At 40.1% G+C, this 20,143-nt stretch overlaps 1 long non-coding RNA gene across 1 annotated transcript; it reads left to right on the top strand.

Moving 5' to 3' along the window:
- Window positions 1-6,191: 6,191 nt before the first annotated feature.
- Window positions 6,192-18,493, top strand: LOC124775094. Its single transcript, XR_007015595.1, has 4 exons — window positions 6,192-6,345; window positions 8,622-8,752; window positions 8,865-9,040; window positions 17,693-18,493. It is a non-coding gene; the product is annotated as an uncharacterized LOC124775094 (long non-coding RNA).
- Window positions 18,494-20,143: the final 1,650 nt, after the last annotated feature.

Here is a 20,143-nt window from a genome sequence, read left to right on the forward strand (position 1 = left end):
ATTAAGTGCGGTTCTTCGTTAATGTGTGGGTCAGCGTTGTTGGAGACTGTTTAATTGGGCCGTATAGCTTTTGACAATGTTGACTGGAATACTCTCTTTCAAATTCTAAAGGTGGCAGGGGTAAAATACAGGGAGCGAAAGGCTATTTACAATTTGTACAGAAACCAGATGGCAGTTATAAGAGTCGAGGGGCATGAAAGGGAAGCAGTGGTTGGGAAGGGAGTGAGACAGGGTTGTAGCCTCTCCCAGATGTTATTCAATCCGTATATTGAGCAAGCAGTAAAGGAAACAAAAGAAAAATTCGGAGTAGGTATTAAAATCCACGGAGAAAAAATAAAAACTTTGAGGTTCGCCGATGACATTGTAATTCTATCAGAGACAGCAAAGGACTTAGAAGAGCAGTTGAGCGGAATGGACAGTGTCTTGAAAGGAGGATATAAGATGAACATCAACAAAAGCAAAATGAGGATAATGGAATGTGGTCGAATTAAGTCGAGTGATGCTGAGGGAATTAGAGTAGGAAATGAGACACTTAAAGTAGTAAAGGAGTTTTGCTGTTTGGGGAGCAAAATAACTGATGATGGTCGAATAAGAGAGGATATAAAATGTAGACTGGCAATGGCAAGGAAAGCGTTTCTGAAGAAGAGAAATTAGTTAACATCGAGTATAGATTTAAGTCTCAGGAAGTCGTTTCTGAAAGTATTTGTATGGAGTGTAGCCATGTATGGAAGTGAAACATGGACGATAAATAGTTTGGACAAGAAGAGAATAGAAGCTTTCGAAATGTTGTGCTACAGAAGAATGCTGAAGATTAGATGGGTAGATCACATAACTACAGAAGAATGCTGAAGATTAGATGGGTAGATCACATAACTAATGAGGAGGTATTGAATAGAATTGGGGAGAAGAAGAGTTTGTGGCACAACGTGACTAGAAGAAGGGATCGGTTGGTATGACATGTTCTGAAACATCGAGGGATCACCAATTTAGCGTGAGGGGAGATGAAGAAGCTTGCACAGGATAGAGTAGCACGGAGAGCTGCATCAAACCAGTCTCAGGACTGAAGACCACAACAACAACATCTGCTACCTAGTTGTTGTCTCTTGGTCATAAAAAAATGGAGAAGTGTTTGTTGGTTTAATTAATTTGCCGCCAGAGAAATCTTCTTCTACCGGTTTAAATACTCCTCATAGGAAAAAATGACATTAGGAAAAAATATTTGTTTTGATGTCCCCTACAACCTCCCAGAGTTTGTCGGTTTAAATACTTTTCGCCCTGTATAAAAGAAGGTTGTTAGAAATACGTTACACCAGTTATCTCACTGACTCATTAGTTTGTTTGATAAAATCCCTACAAAAACTAAATATCGTACATCCTTCGGCCTTTTAAAAACGATTTTATTCCAAGAAAATTCTTTTGCGTTCCAGCGTTAGTTAGGTGCTAATGTTGATAAGGCGGGGCAGAGGGGAAGGAGGAGGAGGTACTTGGTAACACATGACTGCACAGGGAGGTAATTGCCTCAGAAAGGCTGGAATAAGACATTTGACAGCCGTGTTATGCACAGGCACGCTTAGACATTTTCAGCCGAAATGTAAGCGTGAGTTTGAGTCTGGTCTGGTATCTGTTTATTTTAAGGAATGCCATGCTTGTTTGAGTAGGCTTTTGAACCGAAGAAATGAAAAGTGATAGTGTAGTGATAACAGAGGGGTAAGAAAATCTTCGCTGGAAGCTGCAGTGATTGGCCATTACTGCCCGTTTGTGTTCTGTAGAATACTGGTGCAAACAATTCTCCCTGTAACGGGAGAAACACATTTGCCGTGCCAGTATATATTTCTAAACGGATAAACCGGTGTACGGTTCGTTGTCCCATTTGAACGGTGTTTATCTGACGGCTCCAGGGACCCAGCGTTTCATATAATTATTGATCGAATTTAAAAAAAATTAATTTCTATAATAATCTATTTATTAAGAGTTGTAATCCCATGTTAAAGTTTTAACACAGTAAGACAAATATTACATTTAGAAGCTGTGTATCCCATGAGGCAGCGTTAAGACATGGCACGCAAATCACCCAGATTCGTCCAATATTTGAGAATTCTCCACTTAGCAATTTCCAGCAAACTTTACTCATATCAAACCTTTATGATACTTTTTCGCTCTGAGAACCTCTTGCTATTTGGGGAGCAAAATAAGTGATGATGGTCGAAGTAGAGAGGATATAAAATTTAGACTGGCAATGGCAAGGAAAGCGTTTCTGAAGATGAAAAATTTGTTAACATCGGGTATAGATTTAAATGTCAGGAAGTCGTTTCCGAAAGTATTTATAGGGAGTGTAGCCATGTATGTTAGTGAAACGTGGACAATAAATAGTTTAGAGAAGAAGAGAATAGAAGCTTTCGAAATGTGGTGCTACAGAAGAACGTTGAAGATTAGATGGGTAGATCACATAACTAATGAGAAGGTATTGAAAAGAATTGGGGAGAAGGGGAGCTTGTGGCACAACGTGACTAGAAGAAGGGATCGGTTGGTATGACATGTTCTGAAACATCGAGGGATCACCAATTTAGTACTGGAGGGTAGCGTGGAGGGTAAAAATCGAAGAGGGATGCCAAGAGATGAATACACTAAGCAGATTCAGAAGGATGTAGGCTGCAGTAGGTACTGGGAGATGAAGAAGCTTGCACAGGATAGAGTAGCATGGAGAGCTGCATCAAACCAGTCTCAGGACTGAAGACCACAACAACAACAACAACAACAACAACAACTCAAGCGGTGGCCGGATGCCCTTCCTGGCGCCAAACCGATCACCTGACAACGCCTAAAAAGCCAAATTGCAGTCCCGCATTGTATCCAGAAGAAAATACTTGTCAAATGACGAAAACATTATCATTTAGACAATTCTACATGATTGTAGACCTATATCTCTGACGTCGATCTGTTGGAGAATTTTAGAACATGTTTTTTGCTCGCGTATCATGTCGTTTCCAGAAACCCAGAATCTACTCTGCAGGAATCAACATGGATTCCGGAAACAGCGATCGTGTGAGACCCAACTCGCTTTATTTGTTCACGAGACCCAGAAAATATTAGATAAAGGCTCCCAGGTAGATGCTATTTCCCTTGATTTCCGGAAGGCGTTCGATACAGTTCCGCACTGTCGCCTGATAAACAAAGTAAGAGCCTACGGAATATCAGACCAGCTGTGTGGCTGGATTGAAGAGTTTTTAGCAAACAGAACACAGCATGTTGTTCTCAATGGAGAGACGTCTACGGACGTTAAAGTAACCTCTGGCGTGCCACAGGGGAGTGTTATGGGACCATTGCTTTTCACAATATACATAAATGACCTAATAGATAGTGTCGGAAGTTCCATGCGGCTTTTCGCGGATGATGCTGTAGTATACAGAGAAGTTGCAGCATTAGAAAATTGTAGCGAAATGCAGGAAGATCTGCAGCGGATAGGCACTTGGTGCAAGGAGTGGCAACTGACGCTTAACACAGACAAATGTAATGTATTGCGAATACATAGAAGGAAGGATCCTTTATTGTATGATTATATGATAGTGGAACAAACACTGGTAGCAGTTACTTCTGTAAAATATCTGGGAGTATGCGTGCGGAACGATTTGAAGTGGAATGATCATATAAAATTAATTGTTGGTAAGGCGGGTACCAGGTTGAGATTCATTGGCAGAGTCCTTAGAAAATGTAGTCCATCAACAAAGGAGGTGGCTTACAAAACACTCGTTCGACCTATACTTGAGTATTGCTCATCAGTGTGGGATCCGTACCAGATCGGGTTGACGGAGGAGATAGAGAAGATCCAAAGAAGAGCGGCACGTTTCGTCACAGGGTTATTTGGTAACCGTGATAGCGTTACGGAGATGTTTAACAAACGCAAGTGGCAGACTCTGTAAGAGAGGCGCTCTGCATCGCGGTGTAGCTTGCTCGCCAGGTTTCGAGAGGGTGCGTTTCTGGATGAGGTATCGAATACATTGCTTCCCCCTACTTATACCTCCCGAGGAGATCACGAATGTAAAATTAGAGAGATTAGAGCGCGCACGGAGGCTTTCAGACAGTTGTTCTTCCCGCGAACCATACGCGACTGGAACAGGAAAGGGAGGTAATGACAGTGGCACGTAAAGTGCCCTCCGCCACACACCTTTGGGTGGCTTGCGGAGTATAAATGTAGATGTAGATTGTGACTTTATAATGCTTAAGAAAAACAATCGATTATTACATGTGTGTGTGTGATTCTTTATCGAGGAAGATATGTTACGTCCTCGTTACCAAATCCTCAGTCCAGTCACAATTTACGTTTGATATTATACAGTGTGTTTCACATTTCATGTTACAAACTTCTAGAGGTTGTAGAGGGAATTTAGCAGACCAAGTTTTACATAAGCCCCATGTCCAGAAACGTCATTCTTTGACGCTACAGAGCTTCGAAGTTATAAACGTCGGCGCCTGTAAATGTATGTATATACACGGTGATTCCGTGATGATACTACATACTATCAATGATGATGGAGAAGCATAAATGTATCTACTTCATGTAAGGGTCCCTGTGCTGGAAACGAACGAGTCGAATTATCAGCGAAAACCGTTCTGATACTTCTGCCAGTTGTATACATGTACTGGTACTGTTGTTGCCAATATTGTAGGGTAGCCAACTTTTAGAGCCAGTAGTTTCGACCAAAAGAAGAAAAATGTCAAGTAAATATTGGTTCCACAATGCATACCTTAAGAATTATGAGCACTTCATCAATAGAGGAGATGTGTTTCACACTGTCAAAGAAGAATGAGTGCTCTTAGCTCCTCAGGCATGTAATTTAGAGCCCATGTATACTGGACATTTTTTCTTGTCTTGGTCCATACTATTTCTGAAAGTTGCATGTTCTACATTCTTATCAACAGTACCAGTACACATACTCCACTGTCGGATGTTTCAGAAAGATTTTCGCCTGTAACTTTCGACTCGTTCTTTTCAGCTCTAGGTACCCTTATCTCAAACTCATACGTTTATCTGTTTCCACATTCCTTGAAAGTTAGTAACATCATCACAGGATCACTCTGTGTATACATACATTTACAGGCGCCGGCGCCTGTAACTTTGATGGTCTGTAGCGTCGTTGAATGACGTAATTGCCCTCTACGACATCTACACCCATGTAACATCAATTGTGAAACACCGTATGATCGTGCTTCCGTTAAATAAGCGTTGGTGTGTTATAGAGCCACATGCTTTTTCGGAAGGTCTTCTGTTCAATGTACCTCATTACATTTGAGCTCGGAATGTTTTAAGATTCTACTACCGATAGATGCCATTGATATTTCTGTTACGCGTTTTGTAGCCAGGTGTGACTCTGCTCTTTCTCCCAAACACTGCCCACTGTTTGTGTAAATTATTTCGAGGGATTTAATGTATTGTTGTGTTTAAGGGCTTAACTCGGCCACAAATAATATGTGGAACGTGAAAGGGATAACTTTAGGTCCTGTGGATCTATACACTTGTAGCGATTTTAGTATTTTCTCAACACCTCCGATACCAGTATGTTTGTTGATCATCTTTAAATTGTACGACAAAAACTGGGACAGCAGTCCTGAATTTTGTTTTGTAAAGGAACATTTGAAAATGGAACTGAGCATTTTTACTTTTGCATCATCGCAGTCTGAGTTTCGGCTGACTTCCATTCGTATGCCGATCCAGATTTATATACTGCGAATCCAGTGAAATGAAGTTAGCAGTCTACCAGAGGCTTTTTTTGCTTTTTTTTTTTGCTTCGAGTGTGACTTTGTTTTTAAATATGACGTTTATTCTCAGAACTTGTCACGTCGCAGGAAACCATAACCGCTTGATAATTTTCAAATAACTGAAACATTTTGACGTTTGATCACATTTTCAGTCAAAAATAACGAATTCAAAATACAAGAAAAACCGAATTCACTGCGAAAGACAATGAAAAATCAAGAGATACTGGCGTGTCGTTTCACAAAATGCCCACATCGTCCAAATGATGCGCAAATGTATATTGTTGCATCGTGCCTTCTGTTCCGCGCGGTACCGTACCTATTTTTTATTTAGCAAAGGAATACAAGACTGCCACTCGTCTATAAATATGTGTATAAAGGGAAATCATTTTGTGTTATTTCAAACACTAGAAACCCCCAACACTTCTACAAGTACGGTGCACTGTCACGAGGTTGGTAGTTCCCCCACTTTCCTACTGTGACGCGCAAAGTGCTATATAACCCGGGACAAAGACGCACACGCCGCTTTCCTGTGGAGGATGGAGTCGAAGTAACGTGGAGAGCGTAGCATGGAGGGCAGGAAGCCACAGCAAAGTAAGTTGGTAACGAGTTCTTGTGGATGTTGTTTTCACACGAGCTGTTAACAGAAACGTAGTTTTGCTTGTTGCACGTTAAGTTTCTTTCTAACTTGCGCACACACAGAAGTTTCGAACAGTTTCGTCTCATGTGGCGAACTGGTTGAAAGCTTAGTTTTTCTTGTAGTCACTGTGTTTGCGAACTGTAGTACTGTATTAAGAGTTTCACTGAATTGACACAACTAAAAATGCTTTACAAGGCGATACACGTGCAGGAGCAAAAGATGATGTGGTATTTTACCGTGCAGGAAGCAAACAGCGTTTATTTTTTCTTTTAAACTACACCAGTTTGTTAGTGAATAACTTGCCGTGCGCAGTTATTTTGATATGTGCGTAGAACTTTCCAGTATATTGTGTTTGTATGGTGTGACTGTATGTCAAGATACATTCCAAAGCATGAAAAACAAATCCGTTTGAAGATCATGTATGATTAGATGCCGACATGTTTAAGCATAATTCTAGCTTACGAAGGCGTTAATTGTAGTGCTAGACATGTATCTGTCTTTGCATGCGGGTAACCGTTGTGTATTAATTGCGCGGGAAGATTGATTCAGTGTTGGTGCTTGTGGATAGTTCTTGAGCGCATAAGATTAAATTTGAGCAACAATACAAATTTTTGTTCTTGTCGATAGAGTATTTAATGCTTAAATATGTATAATATATAAATTCATATTGGAGGAATTCCCTTAGCGAACAAGCTTTGGCGGGTTGGGGCTGAAGGGTTTCTAAGTGACATCTGGCATCCCTTTACAGTATTATTTCACTTTTCATACAGAACAGGGTATAATATGTTGCCTTTTATAGTTAGAAATCACCTATTGCTTGGTGTGACTGTTAGTTTTTGGATTTTTAGTGTGGCTTATTAAGATCAGTTGGAACATTTAATATTGTATTTTATTGATCCATGTAATCATAATATTGTGCAGTTTGGACATGTATTGGACAAGTCAGCATACATTTTTACAAGTAATTTTTACAGTCACATTGTAACAATGTTTCATGAAAGTTTGTTAAATATTATAAGAAAGCAGGAGACATTGTACGTTCACTTGTTCATTCTTAGGAAATGTGCACCATAATCAGGCCTAATCCTGACATGGAAGACAGGTTTTTGGTAACTTGTTCTGGACTGAATCATATGTGGGGCCCACTGCTGTCTTGTTTAATAGCTACGAATGTGTTCATTGAATATTACCGGTCTGTCTTTCCATTGGAAGTTTAAACAGATGGTGGTGTCATAATGCCAAGTTTCTGGAAATGTTGTCTGCAGGATTCATCATATCTCAGATTGCGTGTTATACATATTGCCTTTTAAATTGCAATGTGAAGATACCTTTGCTGCAGGGCGAGTTCCACCGGAATCCCCCTATTGTAGTATGGTATGAAGGTAAGAAGAATATACTTGTCTAGGGACTAATTGGTGAGAGATTTCCTGAATGCCCATAGAGTATATACACACAGTTGACAGCTTGTTTAGATGTAACTGACATGAGTGTTCCATTTAAGATTTTCTTCAAGCCACATACCAAGAAACCAAGGGAACTTGCACTGGTGCGCTTTTGGTTGTTTAGGAGCAAGTCGAAGAGTTCTCGTTCTTGAGATGAGAGGCTGAAACTCGTGTAGGTTTTTTTTTTTCCACAGTAGTGATATTTTTCTCACTGAACCGTTCACTCAGTGATGACATAAGTGGTTTATTATTTCAATCGTGGTCAGCTTTGTCTTGTGTCTATTACCTGGATATGTGTCATCTGCAAACAGTGTAGTATACCTTACAGTAAGCTTCATGTTTGGCATCAGTATATGGCTGAAACAGTAAGGGTCCCAGGACATATAATAGTTCAATTTATGCCAACTTGAGATCACTGTGTACAATGCAACATCAGAAGTGAGGTATCTTGACAAATTTGATAATTTTAAATTATTAAATTCTCCTTCACTTGGCAGCTGTTATCTGGAACATGAGAGACTGGTGTTCTTTCCTTCACTTGGACCCCTTTTTTTTTTTTTTTTAGAGAGGTAGACATTTGGGCTAAGGTTTTTAGAGAGGTAGACATTTGGGCTAAGAGATAAGAGTATTAATATTCAAGTTACGGTTATAAATTTTTTGTTTTGTTGCAAATTGACTGTCAATTTTGTGATGACTTCTATGTGGCACACAGTAGTACACCTGTGAAATCTGTGACTATTAAATACATGCTGTGACAGTTTTAGTTGTATAATTATTTCTTATTCTAGCATTACATGAAGTAAAATGGCATACTGGTAACATCTTCACATTATTGCTTGCACATCCCCTATCAGTCTGTGGATGTGTCACATTTTCAACATGAAGTCCAATATTTATTATCACCATCATCAGACATCAGGTGAGAATATGCAACACCTCAAATTCTATATACTAGTTTTCTTTTGCACTGACGTTTATTTCCATTAAAATAGTTTTCTCATACACTGTGACTGAATGTTTCTGTTTTCCAGAAATTAAGCTCATCTATCAGTATGTCATTACGCAGAAATGAAGGCTTCTTCCTCGAGTCTTACAGGAAAAGGAATCGGAAAAGGAAGTGTACCACACTTCCTTGGGCTGCTGCAAATTTCACCCTTGTACAAGTACATTATCTTGGTATCTGAGAACGCACAACTGTTTTCTCCCAGTAAGTATTTATACCGTAATGTATAGTCCTATACCACCAAACGTGGATTTTCTTTCTTAATTTTGTGCTTTTTTATTCAGTGGCTCATTGTCAGCTCCTGAAATGTTTCTTTTAGCTAGTTTGGCTTGCAGATATGGTGATGGTGTTCTTATTGGTATTGGAAGCTACCGCTAGACTAACTTTTTTCCAGGAACATCATCTCAGTCCTGAGGTTCTGTAATTTTCATGACAATGCTTGTATTATCTCGATACCGTAGTGTATAGGTCCTTTTTTGGAAATCTGTAGTCCGTGTTTCTTTTGTAAATGTGGATGAACAGTCTGGTCTCCAGTTCTGCAGGTTTTCACATTGGCAGTCAGAATTGTCTAGCATATATAAAATGGTGGAAATTTTAAGATGTTTGAAACAATTCTTTTTGATGAAGGTTTCTTGGGTCTCCAGCCGGGTGGAGACCCGAGAAACCTTCATCAATAGTTTGAACGCCGGGAAAGCCTACAGTCACATACAATTCTTTTTGCTTCTTTCTCAGTATAATTCCGATGAGTTCCTTCATTATTTCATTTTTTTCCTGTGACAGTAGTCCCTCCATACAGTGATTTCATATTGCATGTAAAGTTCAGAAACTCCATTATAAATAGTGTACAATAGATCTTGAAGTGCATACTGAGCCAGTTATGTATCACAAATGTCACAGAGCTTTGTGTGTTCGAACAATTATTTATCTGCTGTTTCCAAATTAGATCCTTGTCTAGTTTTATGCATGACCACCTAACTGACGCTGCTTCACCCAGCCCAGTCCAATCAAAAAATTATCTACATACTAATTGAAGAGGAAAGGTCCCGTTACAGAAACTTGAGGTGCACCACATTTCATGTTTGGAACTTATGATCTGTATATTATGCTCAGTTGCATATTGCCTCCTGTCACTGAGGTCTGATGTTATCCAGGTTGCTGCATGCCTGTGAATACCAGTTATATATAATTTTTTAATAGTAGGACTGATTGGTTGTGTCAGATGCCTTGGGTAGGGCAAAGAAAACTCCATTCGATTTTCCAAGACCTGTACAATAAATTCTGTTGATTATGACGTTGCTATACCTTTTATTTCCCATTCTGGTATTCGTGTTGAGCTTTCAGTCTTTTGAGCATGAGCATTTCTATTATTTTTGAAAAACCTGATACTACAGAGTCTGGTCTGCATTTGTTAGGATCATCATTCTTTCTGTTTTTTTTGTACACAGATACTACCTTCCAATTAATGAGCAGTTGACAATATCCAATAGTGGTGTGTGACATTTCATCGTGTCCAGTAGACTTTTTCTTAGCTTGTTTATAATCTTGGTTATTTCCTCATCGGATACTGGGTTCAAGAACATTAGGTTGCTTGCCTGTCACTGTGGTCTGGTGACTTCCTTTGTTGTTACATCCATGTTTTAAGTTTTCTACTGTATCTCTGTAGTTTTTATGGCTCATTGTTTGCCTATATGTGGGTTCCTTTGACTGCAGCTGTACATTTCACTTTCCACGTTGCTTGCTGTCTGCTGCGAAGGGTAGATTTGTCTTGGTTGAGATGACACTCTGATCTGTTGTGTAGCTTGAGGTTTAGGCGAAGTTGGAAGGCGATAACTTCATTGAGAGTTTACTAAGCCATCCCATGGCATTTCTAGGTGGGGAGTGTTTTGAACTATGATTGCGCAAGGGTCCAGTAGACATTGGGCCTGAACTATCACTGCCAACTGCAGCCAAACTGCCCAAATCATCCTGTACCAGAATTTGAAAATTCAACTTACTTCTCAAAAAAAGTATTTTGTCCATGTGAGTTATGCAGTGAAGGAGTACGTGGCAACAGGCCTCAAAATGTTTACTCTGTTGTAGGCAACAGTTAAATTGCATTTAAATCCGGCATTTTGGAGTCTTGGGGGAAACATTTAGCTTCATTCATTCGTAGTTGAAGCGTTTGCTGCAAAAACCAGGCAAATCACACTATACACATTCTGAGAAACGAAGTTTGACATCTACAGGTGTGTATTTTTGAGAAATTATATAAGTCAACGTTACTTACTTATAGCTCTGTATTTTATATGCAATGTATAAAATTTTGAAATTAAAAGTACACATTAAATCAAATTGCAATTATAAATATTTGGACTTCATGGTTTTTGCACCAAAGACTTCAAAATCTGAAATACTGCATGCAAAATCGGACATAAATAACATGAAAACAAAATAACAATTAATGAATCATAATTTACTTTTCATTGATTACCAGGCATTTTACAATATCTTTTGTCGGAGAAATTATACATTAGTTTTGCATGCCTTATAACGTAAACTATTCTGTCCTGATGTAAATTTTTTAAGGATATTATCATTAACTAAATATAAAATCTACAGTCTCAGAACATTTTGGTCATTTTAAAATATTCTTACTCTATTTCATTTGGGCTGGGTTCACCATCATCATTTCCTGCAGAGTTTTTCATAGAAACCCATATCTGCAGTAGGAATATACTTTCTAACCAATTTCATGACATCATATTTGTGCCTTTTAAGAGGTATAGGACCACCATACGGTGATTCCTCTGGGAAGGTATTGTCTTCTTTCATTGCCTTCTTTAGTGGTGCAAACTCTGACATAACAGTCATGTGTTGATTCTGGCTGGCTTTAAGTATGTTTTTGTGAGCATAGCTGTACGATATTTTATACTGTGAAAATTTTGAAAAGCTCATTGTTTTGCTTTCATATTTGTTTTAAAGAACTGTTTAAAGTGGTCTTTGTAACTTTTGAGCATGTTTTGTTTCACAGGAACAACTGTTAAGAATTTAGATGTTTTTCTTAAAAGTGAATGCCACTCTTCGGGAAGGTGCAATCTAGTTACAACCCTTTTCCTCTTTTCAATGTTCCCGAAGTCCCTATCACGAGGCAAATATGAGTGTCCCCGCTCTGGAAAGTAATGTGTAATTTTCTGAAATTTGTTAGTATGTGCAAGACTGAAGAGATACTGTAGAAGTGCCTTGTTTTTGTTATGGGCAGCACAGTTATCTGAAAATTTCAGTTGTATCAGGGGGAATGACATGTTTAAGGTACCAATCTAAGCAGGAAATAACTTCATCAGGATCCCTTTTGCCATCACATTCTGTGCACATGAACATTTGAGCCTTTCCACTGCTGCAACAGTGTATATTAAAGTTGTACATCAACAGTTGTCTCAGATAAAATACATCTGTTGAAGGAAGTACTGGAAGAGGCAAATTTTGCTGGCAATCAAATGCTAAACATGCAACAACTTTATTTTCCCTGGCCCTTTTAGTTTCTTCCCTAAGTTGTTCATAGAATACTTCACTCTTTCGCAAATGTACTTCCAAACATTTTCTTTTGCAGTTGCATGCAGGCCCAGTTTCACGAGCTGGAATAACTTCGCCATTGTCTGTGTTTCTGTTCCATTTACTAGAATCACCTTTTATTTTCCTTGTCATGTGTTCATATTCACTATCACTGCGTGAATCATCGGAAGACATGCCTTAAACACAATATACAGTACAGATAAATGTACGATCTGAACAATTTCACATGCAGCCATGTAAACAACACAACAGCCTGCCACACTAGTGCTGCCAACTACCGGTGCAAGAACCAGGCAAGTCCAGGACTAATGTGCTTCTTCCACCAAACGCAACCATGCATATCTCATTCAGATCAGTCCACAAAAGTCTGGCTCTTGCACCAAAAGATGCACGTTCTGATGTTATATCACAAGCCGAAACCTCTCATTTTTGACCAGAACCATTTCTGGTCAAAAATGAGAGGTTTCGGCATGTGATATAACATGTGGCTTTAGCAGCAAGCCCGTCAATTTATGTCTGTGATTTCTACGAATTTGAGTGAGAAGGGGCACGCACCTGAGAGGTGGTTTTCGTGGTTCTACGCGGACATCCATATTTATACTCCTCAAGCCACCCTCTCCCCAAGTGAGCCCACAGCTCTCTTGTGGGTACAGGGATGGTGCGCATGGTTCCCTGAGCCACTGCAGCCTTCCTTCTTTTTCTGGGCTGGTTTAACTTCCTCTTCCTTCTCCTTCGCTGCCCCTACTCCATTCTCTTTGCCTCTTCCTTTCTGTCTCCTGGTGTTCTTATGTTCGTCTGGCTATCCTCCTGACTTTGCTTTGTTGTGCGGTTTCTGGTCTGCTTGAGGGGGTTTGACCTCTATCTGTAAATTGGAATCCGTAGTGTGAGCCAGATGGGGAAGAACTCCCTTCCTAGCATCTTTGGTGTGGGTTCCTGTCCCCCCCCCCCCTCCCTGTCCCCCCCCCCCCCTGCCCCTTCCCCACCATAGCCCTTACGCCTCGCCAGGCAGCTGGTGCTGCCACTAGGTGAGCCCTGTTTGGAGTGGGTGGTACCAGGGCGGATGTTTGGCACATGAAGCATGTTCCACCAAACCCCTTTTCTTTGTGGGACATTGTAGATGGCAAGTAAGTCATTAAGAAAGATGAGATATGGCTTACACGCTGCTCGAGAAGTTCAGGGTAACGGTACATAGATGCGATATCAATCTTCTACACCGATGGCTCTAAAACGATAGATAATGCAGGATACACTTCTACGTGTCCTACTGGTGTGGAACATCATTTACTGCCAGGATCATATTGTAGTATGTTCACAGAGCAGAGTAGTTAGCATAAACAGGGTCGTCAGTTTCTCTGGCCTCCACTCCCTCCACCGCACAGTGTTTTAATATGTACCAACTCAATGACTAGCTTACAGGTTGTAGACTGATGCTACTCCCACCATCTTTTGGTCTCTGCTATCCATGAACTCTCTCTATCCGTGGCTGCGCCGTGTGCTCTATTGCCTTCCTCTGGGTCCCAAGTCATGTGGGCATCCTGGCGAGTGAACTGCTGACCATTCAGTGTTACGATACTTACCCCAATCCCTTTCATGATGCCAGGTGCAGATAAGCAGTCAAGTCTCTTTTTGCCCAACAGAAGAATGAATCTGGTGCACTACTGCTCTTAAAAGGCTCTACATAGTCCGGAAACTACTGCAGTTTGGCACTCGTGTGTGTGTGTGTGTGTGTGTGTGTGTGTGTGTGTGTGTGTGTGTGTAAGGTACTCTTCCTTTTTCCCTTTGTACTAAGTACAGCCCTCCAGATTCCTTGTCTTCCAGCAGACAAGTCATGGATGGTTAAACTAGTCCTCAGTTTTCTACGTGAATGTGGTTTTTATTTTCAGTTATAAAATCTTGCTTTGCTCTTGGAGCAGGGCAGGATGGATGTGTTTGGGGCCTGTCTTTCCTAGGTCTGGGACCCATGACCACTCCCCCATGCAAAGAGCACTCTTTCTCCCCCTCCCTCAGTTTTTAGAATTGATGTACCCTTTTATGCCTTCTACTGTGTGTTTTAACTTCTTTGCTTTACAGTTCGACCCCACTGACTGGATCCACCCACTTTAGTCTGTGTAAGTAATGAATCTGGGAAGAAGTCGGTCTTCGTGCAGCTGCCCGAACAATTCCAGCGATTGTTCTGCAATCGTGTGATTTTACACAAAAGGGTCTTCTGTCGACGCAATCATAATACGTTAACATATGTTTGTGTTAGGGGTCACTTGCCACACTCCCCAGCGATTCTCTGTTAGTCTTCCTGCATTTCGCTTGTGTGTATACAACAGCACCAATTGCAAAACATCTCACAGAACTTCCTATGTTATCTTGTTGTTGTGGTGGTGGTGGTGGTGGTGGTGGTGGTGGTGGTGGTGGTGAGACTGGTTTGATGCAGCTCTCCATGCTGCTCTATCCTGTGCAAACTTCATCTCCCAGTACTTACTGCAACCTACATCCTTCTGAATCTGCTTAGTGTATTCATCTCTTGGTCTCCCTCTACAATTTTTACCCTCCACGCTGCCCTCCAATGCTAAATTTGTGATCCCTTGATGCCTCAGAACATGTCCTACCAACCGGTCCCTTCTTCTAGTCAAGTTGTGCCACAAACTTCTCTTCTCCCAAATCCTATTCAATACCTCCTCATTAGTTATATGATCTACCCATCTAATCTTCAGCATTCTTCTGTATCAGCATTCTTCTGTAGCACCACATTTCGAAAGCTTCTATTCTCTTGTCCAAACTATTTATTGTCCATGTTTCACTTACATACATGGCTGCACTCCACTCGATGTTAACAAATTTCTCTTCCATTTCCAGAATATTGTCCTCGAGTACGTCACCCTTGTATAGACCCTCCATATACTCCTTTCACCTTTCTGCTTTCCCTTCTTTGCTTAGAACTGGGTTTCCATCTGAGCTCTTTACATTCATACAAGTGGTTCTCTTTTCTCCAAAGGTCTCTCCGATTTTCCTGTAGGCAGTATCTATCTTACCCCTAGTGCCTCTACATCCTTACATTTATCCTCTAGCCATCCCTGCTTAGCCATTTTTCACTTCCTGTCGATGTCATTTTTGAGACGTTTGTATTCCTTTTTGCCTGCTTCATTTACTGCATTTTTATATTCTCTTCTTTCATCAATTAAATTCAATATTTCTTCTGTTACCCACGGACTTCTACTAGCCCTCGTCTTTTTACCTACTTGATCCTCTGCTGCCTTCACTACTTCATCCCTCAAAGTAACCCATTCTTCTTCTACTGTATTTCTTTCCCCCATTCCTGCCATTTGTTCCCTTACGCTCTCCCTGAAACTCTGTACAATCCCTGGTTTAGTCAGATTATCCAGGTCCCATCTCCTTAAATTCCCACCTTTTTGCAGTTTCTTCAGTTTTAATCTACAGTTCATAACCAATAGATTGTGGTCAGTCCAAATCTGCCCCTGGAAATGTCTTAAAATTTAAAACCTGGTTCCAAAATCTCTGCCTTGACATTATATAATGTATCTGATACCTTCTAGTATTTCCAGGATTCTTCCATGATTAGGTTATGCTCCTGTGCAAAATTCTGCCAAACGGCTTCCTCTCATTTCTTTCCCCCAATCCATATGCACCTACTATGTTTCCTTCTCTCTCTTTTCCTACCAGATCATTTTCATACGTTCTGAAAAGTTATCCAATCTCCCAGTACCACTCTGCTGGGGCATGCCCGAAGTTACTTTTGCGTTTGAAGACTTTTCAGTTCACAATGATATGCTGTGTTCTGTTTGCTAGCAAAACTACAATCCAGTCACATATTCAGTATGGTACTCCATAAAGTCTAGGAACATCGCATCTACCTGGGTGCCTGTGGCTACTGCTTTCTGAGATTGAGCTGGATTTCACAGGATTTTTCGGGACCCATGTTGGTTCCTACAGAGATTTTCGGTCTAAAACATGTTGCAAAATTCCACAACAGAATGACATCAGAGGTGTAGGGCTATTGGTTTTGAGCATCTTCTTGGTGACCCTTCTTGAAAATAGGGATGTCCTCCCCCTCACCCCAATCATTTGGAATACTTTGTTCCTCAAGAGGCCTATGGTACACTGCAGCTGGAAGTGAGGTGAATTCTTTCACAAACTCTGTGTAGAATTGAACTGGGGTTTTATCAGATCCAGTGGTGTTTATTCTGTTGAGCAATTCCAATTGCTTTTCAACACATGGGCACTTACTTAGATGTCATTTTGATGTATGTGTGATGATTTAAGGGTGGAACTACAGTGTGATCTGCTGTGAAATAGTTTGGTGAAAAATGTGTTGTGATTTTCTGGCGAGTTAGTGGCTGCAGTTAATGAATGTGGTGCCTTTTTGCTATGAATGTTGTGCATGTTGTTTGAGTAAGAAAATGACGAAGTTACCTTTACACTGTGTACAGAAACCTTCAGAAGCCTGCTTATGTTCCCAAATTGTTTTCTTTTACCCTTAGTGTTATTTATATGATAAATGTTTGTTGGTTCATATAGCTGATAAAGTGTTCCTTGTATAGAGGGTGAGTCCAATAGATTGTGTGTCCCAAGTTTTGTGCTCAGTATGAGAATTGCTGGCTATATGTAAAGAATATACGTGATTTTATATAAACATGCAGTATTGAACATCTGGAATTTGTAAGCAGATGGAAACAAAACAAGCCACAGAAGAATTATGCACTAGAAAATAGAGAACCTCACAAAGCAAAGCCCAATTTTTAAGACATTGTGTGGGAATCTATACTGAATGGAACGTGTCATTTTTCTTTATCTTTTGCCCCTCCCTATATTACTAAAGTCAGGAGTTTATAAAATACGGTTCTCGCATTTTGTGGTTATGTTCAGTCACTATAGTGTACCTCTACCTGTGCAGGATTGTGAATATAAAACAATTTGCAAATCCTATACCTCTTGAAGATCTATTTAGTAAATGCACTAAAACGTAACTGGATTAACTATGTGTATTGAAGTATCAAATAGAAAATAGTGCCCCACACATTGTTATTCATCAAGTGGTTCATAGTAATTGTTGCTTGTACATGCACTACAATACTCATTTGCTACTAAGGTGGAGTGTGAATATATGGCAGATTTATTTACGCTGTAAAATGGGGTGATGGCCGACTACACAAAAAAGAGTAATTCTGTGAGCACCTCTATTGGTGCCAGAGGTAAAGTGTTCAGTTTTTATGACAATTTTGTGTAACTTGCAAACATATTAAAAAAGACTTCTTGAGGTTGTAAGGAATAAAACTTTTTTTTTTTTTTTCCCCACAGGTGTTCCAGTTTGAGGTGGTGGGCTCCCACAGAAAACAAGAAAATTGTCAAAATCGAAGTTATATTTTAACACGTTTGAGATACAAACTTATGTAACAGTGCTGAGTGTGTGCAGGAGGAGAGCTCTTGTGCTATTGACTCTCTTAGGGTAGCACCCCAACCCAAGAAAAGTCTCAGAAAATATAAATTACGCCTCGCAAAAAAGCCAACTCAACAAATCTCCTAAAGTTGAATATGGGAACCTAGTAAAGAAACAAACCATACAAACCATACCCTTCTTTCTAGCAAACCTCTTCACTTTGGTTGAGGTTGTTGGGGGGCCCATGTCAGATGCGTTCACACACCAGAGAGCTAAGTGTGAACCATCTGCACCTGTTGAGGCGGGGACTGTGATGTCCCAACTTCCTGCAGTACAGTTCTTCGTTGCTACTTGATGTGTTGCAGTTCTCACTTTGGCCAGTTATTTTTTTTTTCTAAATTAACTGGACTGCAGTGGGTGAGGATGCTATCCTAAGTAGACTATACTCAGCACATGTAGAACTCTTCTTGCTTTGGGATGAAGTTACCTAAGATATTCTCCCTTGTATTTTTGTTTTTTCATTTGTCAATATGATCATGCAAGAGTGCCTGGAGAACAGTTGTGCTTAATTTTATGTTTCAAATTTTCTGTGTGTAAATTGAAAATCTTTTAAGTGAACATACTGGTAATAAGGAATGTTTGTGTTGTCCCAACTTATAACTGGACAGAAGGATTACCTTACTTCATGTAATGTTTGTTGTAATAAACGAGGATCAAATGGAGTGTTTGTTTGATTTAATTATTTAAATTGTTCATAATTTCAGAAAACAAAAATTGATAAATTAGGCATTTACCTATGCAGATCCGAGTTGATTTTGAAATTGTCAATGCACATTAGCTTAATACACACACAAACGTCGTCCGTAGTAGTCTAATGCGATGTTTACGTTTATTAAGCATCTGGGCCTGTGGATCCCCATGAATACAATATTTTAAGAATATTAGCTGTTAACCCTAGGATGGCTAAGGGGAGGGGGGGGGGGGGGATGTTCGGTGAACCAACAATTTTTTTTATGTCCCCCTGCTTTTGCCCAAGTAACTTTCATACTACATATTTCCTTTGAGTTATTGTTTGTTAGCTATTTTATGAAACATTAGTGTCAATATATTTTATAGAAAATTTCTGCTTTGAAAGAAAAAATTAATAAACTTATTATAGGTCCAACAACTGCCCCCCCCCCTCCCCCCTCTTAGGCTTCCATGCTATAGAATATTTCCCTTCGTAGGATTTCGTATTTCTCATCTCTACAAGAATGCAAGTTAGTTTCTTGGCGATTGGTATTCTTGATATTCACAACAATCGGTTTACTTTCAGAGGAAGGGATTGTTGATGTCAATCAGCTGTTATTTATCTTGTAAACTTGCAGGGAGTTAGTGCGGTTCCCTACTGTTCACACCCAAACGTAAAAGTGACAAAGAATACGTGACTCGTCTTTAGAAAGAGTTCTGAATGAAATTTTAGATGAAGATTCTGACTTGGGGAGTGAAAGTGAATATGAGGATGGTGTGAAATGGACTATGATTTAGATCGGGAAAGTGATGTGGATGTTAGAGAAGATGAAGGTAGTGCAGCTTCAGGCAGTGACCATCAGGATGTTACTGTGGCCAAGTCTGGAAGAAGGTACGTGACCACACAGCTTAGAATTCCTCGGAGGTCTGTTGCTAATATAGTAAGAGAGCAGGCAGGAATAACTCCAGCTGGTGTTTGCCAATCACCTGGAGAACCCTTGAAGTTAATTCTTACGCCTGACATCATGGATGTTATAGGTAAAACATTCAAATGAAGAGGCAGTTAGGCAAAATGTTACTTTGACTAATGAGAAAGAATTGTATGCCTTTATAGGAATCGTGATACTTACGGGGGCAAATAAGGACTATTCTGTCAGTGTACACGATCTTTGGTCAGACCTAGTGGGTTGACCAGTTTACAAGGGTATTATGGCAAGGGAACATTTCAAGGAATTATTGCAATCATAAGGTTTGATGACAAAAGTACCCGCCAGCTAAGAAGGGAAGCAGACAAGTTCACAGCAATCTGTAATCTTTTCAACAAAGTGAATGATAGGTTTCCACTACTGTATAAACCAGGGGTCCACCTCACCATTGATGAGATGCTCAGCTTGTTTAGAGGGCGCTGCCCCTTCAAAGTATTTATGAAGGATAAACTAGGCAAGTATGGCATTCTTAATATGCATGACATCCGATGCAGTTGACAGATACGTCTTGAATGTGGGACAGATACGTCTTGAATGTGGGACCCTATGCAGGTAATGTTCAGAATTTGTCGAAAGAAGAATGGGGTTCAGCAGCTGTGGTCAAATGTCTGGTAGCACCTGTGAAAAAATACTGGTTGAAATATTACTACAGACCGG

Source organism: Schistocerca piceifrons, chromosome 2 (genome assembly GCF_021461385.2).
Source record: "Schistocerca piceifrons isolate TAMUIC-IGC-003096 chromosome 2, iqSchPice1.1, whole genome shotgun sequence".
Lineage (NCBI taxonomy): Eukaryota > Metazoa > Arthropoda > Insecta > Orthoptera > Acrididae > Schistocerca > Schistocerca piceifrons.